Source organism: Hippocampus bargibanti, linkage group LG13, assembly GCF_051943395.1.
Source record: "Hippocampus bargibanti isolate YZ-2025 linkage group LG13, ASM5194339v1, whole genome shotgun sequence".
Lineage (NCBI taxonomy): Eukaryota > Metazoa > Chordata > Actinopteri > Syngnathiformes > Syngnathidae > Hippocampus > Hippocampus bargibanti.
In genome coordinates this window covers 17,352,685-17,362,674 of record NC_142746.1, presented here as the reverse complement: position 1 = coordinate 17,362,674, position 9,990 = coordinate 17,352,685, and the positions used below count along the sequence as shown (strand labels likewise).

General features: G+C 36.2%; 1 protein-coding gene across 1 annotated transcript in view; it reads right to left on the bottom strand.

Annotated features, from left to right (window-relative positions):
* cdh23 (cadherin related 23) overlaps window positions 1–2,471 on the bottom strand; it is a 156,661-nt gene extending 154,190 nt beyond the window's left edge. The window contains exon 1 of the mRNA XM_089011482.1: window positions 2,419–2,471. The gene's annotated coding sequence lies outside the window, so the exon portion shown is untranslated. The remainder of the gene's footprint in view (window positions 1–2,418) is intronic.
* Between the last annotated feature and the right edge of the window lie 7,519 nt (window positions 2,472–9,990).

The following is a 9,990-nucleotide window of genomic DNA, read 5'->3' as shown; positions in this document are numbered from 1 at the left end:
ACATGAGAAATTGATATTCTGATATGCTTGTTGCACAAAAAATATATAGAAAAGTTGAATTGCCAAGGAAAGCTATACCACCTGTGGCTTTGGGCTACTGGTTTCTATCGAAGATTAACAACAGTAAATTAATGAAATGAAAATTTTTATATTATTTTAATTGCTATCAAATATCCTACCTGCATGAATATTCATACAATTCTCTCAGAGGAAATTTCTGCTGTCATACTGCACCATAATTTAAAAAAAACATGTCATTTTTTTCAGATTTTGCATCAGGCAAACATGTCTTGACTAATTAATTACGTTGACACAAATAAAGGCAAAGGAAATGAATAACATCTGCATATCGCTGGCATTGGGCCAAAACTACACAATTGTGACTTTTTAGTACGCCTCCAACCAGTAAAACCGCATTATCCAAGTGAGCAGGTTATTTTTAACACTTAGGATCAGTCACAAAAAAAACACACACAAAAAAACACGAGTATGCCAATTATGGAAGAGCATTAGGCCCAGGTTGAAATATATTTTTTTTTAGATGGGGTATTACTCTGAGAAAAAAAGTCACAATTTTGCTAGATTAAAACTCACAAATTTGATAGATTAAAAGTCACAAATTTGCTAAATCCAAAATCGCAAGTTTGCAAGCTACCCCATCTCAAAAATCTATATATTTTAAACTAGCAAATTGGCTAGATTTAGTCGAAAATATGCTAGATTTAAAGTCACAAATTTGCTAGATTCAAACTCGCAAATTTGCTAGATTTAAAGTCGCAAATTTGCTAGATTTAAAGTCACAAATTTGCTAGATTCAAACTCGCAAATTTGCTAGATACCATCTCTAAAAATATATATATTTTAAACTCGCAAATTTGCTAGATTTAGTCGCAAATTTGCTAGATTCAAACTCGCAAATTTGCTAGATTTAGTCACAAATTTGCTAGATCCAAACTCGCAAATTTGCGTGATTTAAAGTCGCAAATTTGCGTGATTTAAAGTCGCAAATTTGCTAAATTTAAAGTCACAAATTTGCTCGATTCAAACTCGCAAGTTTGCTAGATACCCCATCTCTAAAAATATATACGTATATTTTAAACTCGTAAATTTGCTAGTTTAAAAGTTGCAAATTTGCTAGATACCCCGTCTCTAAAAATATATACGTATATTTTAAACTCGCAAATTTGCTAGATTAAAAGTTGCAAATTTGCTAGATTTAAAGTCACAAATTTGCTAGATCCAAACTCGCAAATTTGCGTGATTTAAAGTCGCAAATTTGCTAAATTTAAAGTCACAAATTTGCTCGATTCAAACTCGCAAGTTTGCTAGATACCCCATCTCTAAAAATATATACGTATATTTTAAACTCGTAAATTTGCTAGATTAAAAGTTGCAAATTTGCTAGATACCCCGTCTTTAAAAATATATACGTATATTTTAAACTCGCAAATTTGCTAGATTAAAAGTTGCAAATTTGCTAGATTTAAAGTCACAAATTTGCTAGATTCAAACTCGCAAATTTGCTAGATTTAAAGTCGCTAATTTGCTAGATTTAAAGTCACAAATTTGCTAGATTCAAACTTGCAAATTTGCTAGATACCCCATCTATAAAAATATATATATTTTAAACTCGCAAATTTGCTACATTTAGTCACAAATTTGCTAGATTTAAAGTCACAAATTTGCTAAATTCTAACTTGCAAATTTGCTAGGTTCAAACTCGCAAATTTGCTCGATTTAAAGTCGCAAATTTGCTAGATTTAAAGTCACAAATTCGCAAAACCACTTACAAAAATCAACATCAATTATCTAATTCTAATTTTTGATGTTTCAGTCTATTTCCTGGGATATGAAAGTAGTACTCATGAAAACAGACCATAGCGGAACGGCGGCATCCTAAAACTAAAATTAAAAGCTGCGGAGTCACCCCAGCCACTAAACTGCCGGTTGCATCGAGTTACAGAAGCATGAATAAGTAAGAAGGTGCAAGCCGCTCCCCAGCAGGCACATCTGAAGTCACGGTTGCAAGCAACCCGAGATCACGTTCACCTGACACCTCTCACTGCGCATGCGCACTTTCATCCATTTACGCACTACTTAATTACGCCCACGATACAAGAGGTAATGGAAGTTTGAGAAAACTTTTTGAAAAACGCATTGATACGTCATATTTAAATTCAACGTCCATTAAAAAAGCACTTTGGGATGGATGGATTTTAAAAGAAGCAAAGACCAGTAAAATAAATCCGATGTGTAAAATGCGTTAGAAACGTGCTCTTATTTCCATTAAATGACCAACCTAAAAAAACGTGATTCCACGCAATGGTAAACCCAGTTCACGGAGGAGTTAATTGAAAAGCGCATGATGACAAGGAGGAGGGTTATAATTAGGTTGAAGTCATTCTTGTATGATCCTACCTTCCTTGTTCGTCTCCGTGCTGCCAACCTCTAGATTGGATCTCTTATCCGGCTGTGATGCTTCCCTCACCCAGAATGTGATCCCCTCTTTTCCTCCCTCTCTCCCCCACTCTGCCTCTCTCCACTATCCCTCCCTCGATCACCGCGCAGCCCGACCTGATCGTCGTTGTCGTCGTCGCCCATCTCACACCCGCCGTGTTGCAAAGGAGACACTCCAAAACCACGTGTGCCGCACTCGGGTGCAGATCGTTACACTACTTCGCTGCCCGCACAGGTGCTGGCAATGAGACATTGTCCCAAATGGTGACGCTGTGTATAAAGGAAAGAAAGAAAAGTCACTGTGTCGAATCAACAGTTTGTGGCAAAAAAAAAACAACATGTATGGATCAAACACTGTAATTCCTTTGTGCAAAAGGGGGTTTCTGATAATGGTAATTCGGTGCCTTTTCACATGTGCATTGCAAATATTTTTGGTCAAATGGAGAGAATAAGAAAAAATATGAAAAGTTTCACAGGACAAGACGAATGTTTAGACTTTACTCGCACTCAATTGTCTTGAAGTGATGTGTGTGTTTGATTTTTGACTGAATTGGCGAAATGATTGTTGGACTCATTTGGAATCATAATGATTGTTAGACTGAATTACAATCCTAATGTGGCTCCGTACATTATATTATTATTAATAATAATATAATAATACGTTTCATTTGTAAGCGCCTTTCAAAACTCTCAAGGTCACTTTACAGTCACAGGATGGGTTTTTGTGTGGGTGACTAGCGGCAGCCACACGCGCCAGCGTTCACTCAACCCGGAAGTAACTCCAATAGAATAGTATGACAACTAGATAGAAAGCTATTATTATTATTATTATTATTATTATTATTATTATTAGTAGTAGTAGTAGTAGTAGTAGTCGTAGTAGTTACTAGGTCTGTATTTGCCACAACCATAGCACCATCTGGTGGAGGAAGGATCGCAGCTGAAGATCAACCCGCACTAATTTCTGGTTAAAAAAAGCTACTGCAATAATGTTTGTTTGTTTTTCCCCGAGAAAATTTGTTCCAACGCGTTTGTAATTATTTTCCCTTTGAGTTGTACATCAATTTCCTTACTTATTAACAACTAATGCAAACGCCCCATGTATTTATATTGAAATTATGTAACGCGGCGAAATGAGGTGAAACACTTGATTTTACTGCATTATTTACTGCTTATAGTAAGAGTGGAATTGTAGTAATCTATTATTTATTAAAACCGATGGACGTCAAAGTTTATTTGAAAAAAAAAGGGGAAAAACAACTCACCTTTCGTGTCGACAAAAGAAAATCAAGTTTTTTTCAAGGTTGTGCTACTCTCTGGTGGAATTACAGTGTACTACATGGAAAGCCTTTTTGTTCATTGAATGACATAATATACTGTACAGCTCCGAATTTCGAGTCTTATTTAGCCACTTTTTTTGTAATGAGCAAAACAAATAAAAGAAAACATCTATTATTAGACCAATGTTGACTCGAATTGACTAATTATTTATTTCATAAGATTAGTGGACCCTGTTCTGGTAGGAGGATATAATCAACAAATATTTACATTTTGAAATGTTATCTGAACATTTTTTTCTATGTATTCCCTTTTGAAAGACCCACTGCTTAAAATTGGCATCCAATATACAGTGTGTTGATGATTCATATTGTCAAAGCAGCTCACTGCATTTTGAATCCCTTTATGGTCATGTCAACTACCGCCCCCATACAGTTATAATGTAGAAACAAGTTATGTATATCATTACTGATTATTAATCTTTCAGGTTATATGGCATTTGGGGGCTCTCGTGGGTGGTTTTATAATAATAATAATAATAATAATAATAATACATTAAATTTTAAGCGCCTTTCAAAGCTCTCAAGGACACTTTGACACGATTTGTAAGGTGGTAGTGGTGGCGGGTCCCAAAAATGGAGGCAAGAGGAAGGAGCAGGGTTTATTTAACAAATTGTATTAAATTAAAACAGCAGGAACAAAATCTTAAATAACAAAGTCATCAGCACAGAAATGTCCAAAGTAGCAAACAAAACCATGAGTAAAACTTGACAAGATGAAACAAACCTGCATGTTTGCATGTTCTTTCAATGCCTGTGTGGATGTTCTCCAATTACCTTGGCTTTGTCCTTCATCCCAAAAATGGATAGTAAATGTCCTCTATAGTTTTGAAAGGCGCTTATAAATGAAATTTATTATTTTTATTCTATTTGAGTTCTTTCCGGGTTAAGTGAACACTGGCGCGTATGGCTACCGCAGCTCACCCACAGAAAAAGTTTTATGCTGTGACTGTAAAGTGACCTTGAGAGTGTTGAAAAGCACTTTTAAATGAAATGTGTTATTATTATTATTATTATTATTATTATTATTATTATTATTATAAATTGCAAGCTCTGAATATTTCATTAATGTGACGCTTTATTTATTAATGGCATTTGTTTGTTTTTATGTACTTTGAGATTTGCTGGCAAGCTGTTCAGAGTGTACCCTGTCTCTCCCTCAAACTCATCTGGGAAACCTTGAGTTTATACCCAAATAAGGATGAGCATAATAGAAAAATGGCTCTTTAATGCATTTAGTGTGTATGCCTGTGCAAACCATAGCCCGTCCCCAAGAACAGAAACAAGCAATTGCAGAGTATTGCGTCAGGAAGTCCAGCAAATGTGAAACTTTGTTAAACAATTTGTGTTTATCTTTAAAAAAAAATGCACACCTGATCATTCATGGCCCAAGTTTGAATCCCCATCAGCACCATTCATTTAGGACCCATTGAAATTCAGCAACTGTGGTCCGGAGACGAAGGACAGGAGCAAAGTGTGTCCCTGGCCAGAAAAGGAGGAGGAAGAAAATACAAAACCTCAAACTGAAACAAAGCTGTAGGTGGAAAAGAGGGAAATCTTAAGGTTCTGCCTCGGAGCGATCCAGTTGGATAGAATTAGAAATGAGACCGTCAGAGAGACAGCCAAAGTTATACTATTTTGAGGCCAAGTTAGAGAGACCAAATGTCCATATTGAAAACATCCAGAGGAGAGCTATTGAGTTTACTTGAAGGACGCAGCTTTCAATGATTTCTTTCCACCTTTTTTTTTTAACTTCAAGGAGATAAGACCATCATGAATTGATAACAAGCAATCTGTGGACACTTCCTGTGTGTTTTTTGACTTCGTTTAAAACTCCCACTTGAATTTAACATATGAGATTATAAAACTCATGAGTCATCGCTGTTCTAAACAGCTGCATCTGTGTGCATTGAGTGAAAGAAGGCCAGCAATCTATAGCCCTGCTATAGATTGCTTATGACCAAACAGCTGCCATGCAGAAGATGCCTGAGGCTGAAGAGACGTTGGCCTCTTAACGCTGGCATTGCTACCTCTTTTTTTCATTTATTGCTAATTGAGTGCAGAAAAAATTGCATTAAATTGCAACAGTGGCTCTTGTATTCGTCTCAGGTCCTCATGATAACATTACTCCAGTGGTGGGCCGTCAGGGCCCCCAAGGCCTTCACTGCTGGCCTAAACATAGCTGAATCACAGACTAATCTGAATTATAATTTGTCAATGAATTCTGATGAAATAATTCCAAATTGTCTTTCAGCTTCCTTTCATTGCTTTTCCCCTGCTGTGTCACTTCCAGATGTGTGTTTTCGTATATTTAAGCATTTAACCAATTGCATTTCAGCCATCATTTGTTACCATTGTCAGAAATCGACCCGGGCACCCTTACAATCAGTTCTGCACGCTTTAGACTTTTAGAGCATAAAAAACAATGTCGATGAAACTGTTGCTTTAACCAATCAGATTTTGAGTTGGCAACCCGAGGCCTGCTGGAAGGCGCTGGAAATGTCTGCGTTCTCGCAAACTGTGATTGGCTAGTCACATGATTGGCTAGTCATCCGCCACCAGCCAATCATAGTATTACTAGCCACTCGAGATAAGTGCATACTAGCCAGAGCTAGCACACTGTATCTGTAGCGAGCTGCATAAGCAAATATATTATTGTGTTAATTTAATAGTGGCTTTGTCAACCCACAATGGCTGAAGTAGGAGGAAAAATCGATTTGGTTGCAAATTTACTGTTAAAGCCATTTTCAAGACGGACTTTTCAAGAAAAAATGGACATCATTAAGAAAGGTTAGACAGCTCCAAAGCTAGCAAAAATTGCATCTAATATTGCAATTTTATGAGGTTATCATGAATCCACATAGTCACAATAAAAATTCCAACAGTTTAATGTCAATATTTCCTAAGTTTCTTCAAGTCGCGTTATTTCCTGGCCAACGGCACCCTCTAGTGGACGTGTCGTAATATCACACCACACTCACAGCTGATTGATTGTACCATCATCCCCATTCCGGAGAGCAACTTGACTAAATACAATTGTAATTCATGTAGCATTTTTCCATGAAGATAATGAAAGTTTTTGATAATCATTTTTCTATATGTTCATGAAATACATATTTTGCATAGAATTCGCAATAGTCGATTTTTGCCGACTATCATCAGCCAGTTAATCAGTTGAGCCATATTAATTGTTATACTCGAATTGAATTCGATCTGTTTGTAGGCCTGAACAACTGATCACTGTTCCTGCTGCCAAAAGTGCACATTTCAAATCGTAAAAACGGATTAAATTTGATTGTGTGTTAAATCCTTCCTCATAAACTAAATATCAAAAGTCACAAGCATCATTTAACACTAGCACAATGCAGTCTTGTAATTGAATTATACCTGAAACATTTCAGACAGGTTTTGAAAAAAGAAATCGACAAAAAAAAAAACCCTAATAGGCCTTCCTGTGTGGAGATTGCATGTTTTCCGTGTACCTGCGTGTGTTTTTAGGCTACTTTGGTTTCCTCCCATATTCCAAAAACCTGCAATGGCAGTTGAATGGCACACTCGAAATTGTCCCCAGGTTCGAGTGTGAGCGTGGATGGATTTTTCTCTATGTGCACCCTGTGATTGCCTAGCAACCAGTTCAGAGTGTACCCCGCCTACTGCACAAAATCAACCGGGATGGGCTCCGGCTTGCCACGACCCTTGTGAGGAAAAGCTTTTTCAGATAATGGATGGATGAATGAATGAAGACTGAGAATTCTGTCATATTGGGATATAAATTTGGATTTAAATGAAATGAAACGTTGGTTGTACAGATCTTTAATTTCATCTTTATTTAAAAATGACTTTTCAAAAAATGTGTTTGAAAAGTGCTCTTCAGAAATAACTTGCCAGCGTATTATGAACAGAGAAGGAGCCTATTGAAGTAATCCCTGTGCAGCATAATGTGTCACTTTGTCACAGACGATATTCTCCATATTGTACTTTGCATGCTCCCTCATGTAAGGACAGTAAATGTAAATCTAGCAGATTTGCGAGTTTGAATCTAGCATATTTGTGACTTTAAATCGAGCAAATTTGCGACTAAATCTAGCAAATTTGCAAGTTTGAATCTCGCAAATTTGCGAGTTTAAATCTAGCAAATTTACGAGTTTGAATCTAGCAAATTTGTGACTTTAAATCAAGCAAATTTGCGACTTTTAATCTAGCAAATTTGCGAGTTTGAATCTAGCAAATTTGTTACTTTAAATCGAGCAAATTTGTGACTTTAAATCTAGCAAATTTGCGAGTTTGAATCTAGCAAATTTGTGACTTTAAATCTAGCAAATTTGCGAGTTTAAATCTAGCAAATTTGCGAGTTTAAATGTCGCAAATTTGCGAGTTTGAATCTAGCAAATTTGTGACTTTAAATCTAGCAAATTTGCGACTTTAAATCGAGCAAATTTTCGACTTTGAATCTAGCAAATTTGTGACTTTAAATCGAGCAAATTTGCGACTTTAAATCTAGCAAATTTGCGAGTTTGAATCTAGCAAATTTGCGAGTTTAAAATATATATATTTTTAGAGATGGGGTATCTAGCGAATTTGCGAGTTTGAGTCGAGCAAATTTGCGAGTTTGAATCGAGCAAATTTGTGACTTTAAATCTAGCAAATGTGCGACTTTAAATCTAGCAAATTTGCGAGTTTGAATCTAGCAAATTTGTGACTTTAAATCGAGCAAATTTGCGACTAAATCTAGCAAATTTGCGAGTTTAAAATACAGTAAAGTCTCGTTATATCGATATTCAAGGGAGTCCGAAAAAATATCGATATACCCGGGACTATCGATATATCCGATATCGATATAACGAGACTTTACTGTATATATATTTTGGTAAGGCAAGGAGTTGATTGAAAGAAATGTATAATGACTAATTTGGTTCTTATTTTAATGTTTGTTAAGGTTTGGAAAGTTTCTGTCAACGTTGTTTAAAAAAAGAACCATTAATACCTCTACAATATGATTTCATGTTTCTTCCTATTCAATGTTTTTTTTTTCATTTCTCCTATCGAAGAGTAAAGAAAGATATCAGGCGTCAATGTTTATGTTTCCATCGATTTCTGTCATTCACCATATATGCTGTGTTTTTAATATTTTTTTGTGTAAATCTGCAAAAGTGAATTGTTATACCAGTCACTAGTAGGGTAGCAGAAAAACAAGTTTTATAGCACATCAAATATTGATGTGTGTCCACAAAGTCCTGGCCACGGCTCATGGCCGAAAGGTAAACCGGCAGGGTTCCTTCATCAAGGTCTGGCTTTGCAGACCCGCAGGGGATAAGAAGTCAACATACTGGGCTGGGTAGACCCAACAGGCTAATAATAAAAATAATCATACTTTTAAAGTAGCTTTTTTTTTCAGTCCTATTTATCTGTCACTGTAAAGTAAACAATTGTCACCGCAGCTTAACTGACTGTTTATTTAGCAAGCTATCTAACTTATCCTGTGACTGTAAAGTGATTATTTTGATTATTATTATTATTATTATTATTATTATCTAGCTTTTAGCTAGCTAGCTATTTGAGTTACTTTCGGGTTGAGTGAACGCTGGCACGTGTGGCTGCCGCTGCTCACCCACAGAAGAAAAGTGACCTTGAGAGTTTTGAAAGGCGCTTATAAATGAAACGGAGTATTATTATGATGATGATTATTATTATTATTATTATTATTATTATTATTATTATTATCATCAATAGAGGGTTGTGTCAGGAAGGACATCCGACGTAAAAAGTTGGCCAAAACAAACATGCGGATCAAACCTCTGAAGATGGTGGACACTGATTCGCTGGGACGGCCCCTTGAAAGGAAAAACCCAAAGGAAAAGAAGATTATTATTAGTAGTAGTCATAGTAGGAGTAGCAGTGGTAGTATTTATTTTTTTTGTTTGTTTCATACGTTTACTGTCATAGTAGTGTAAAAAGAATGGAAATGCCATTCATAGAAAGTGGTCATATTATGGAAATTTGACTTGCGATGTGCTTCGATGCACATCGGTGCGAGAGAGAGAGAGAGAGAGAGAGAGAGAGAGAGAGAGAGAGAGAGAGAGAGAGAGAGAGAGAGAGAGAGAGAGAGAGAGAGAGAGAGAGAGAGAGAGAGAGAGAAAGACACTGACTTTTTATATCACACCTCTCATTCACTCATCCTTAACTCGGTGCGCACCAC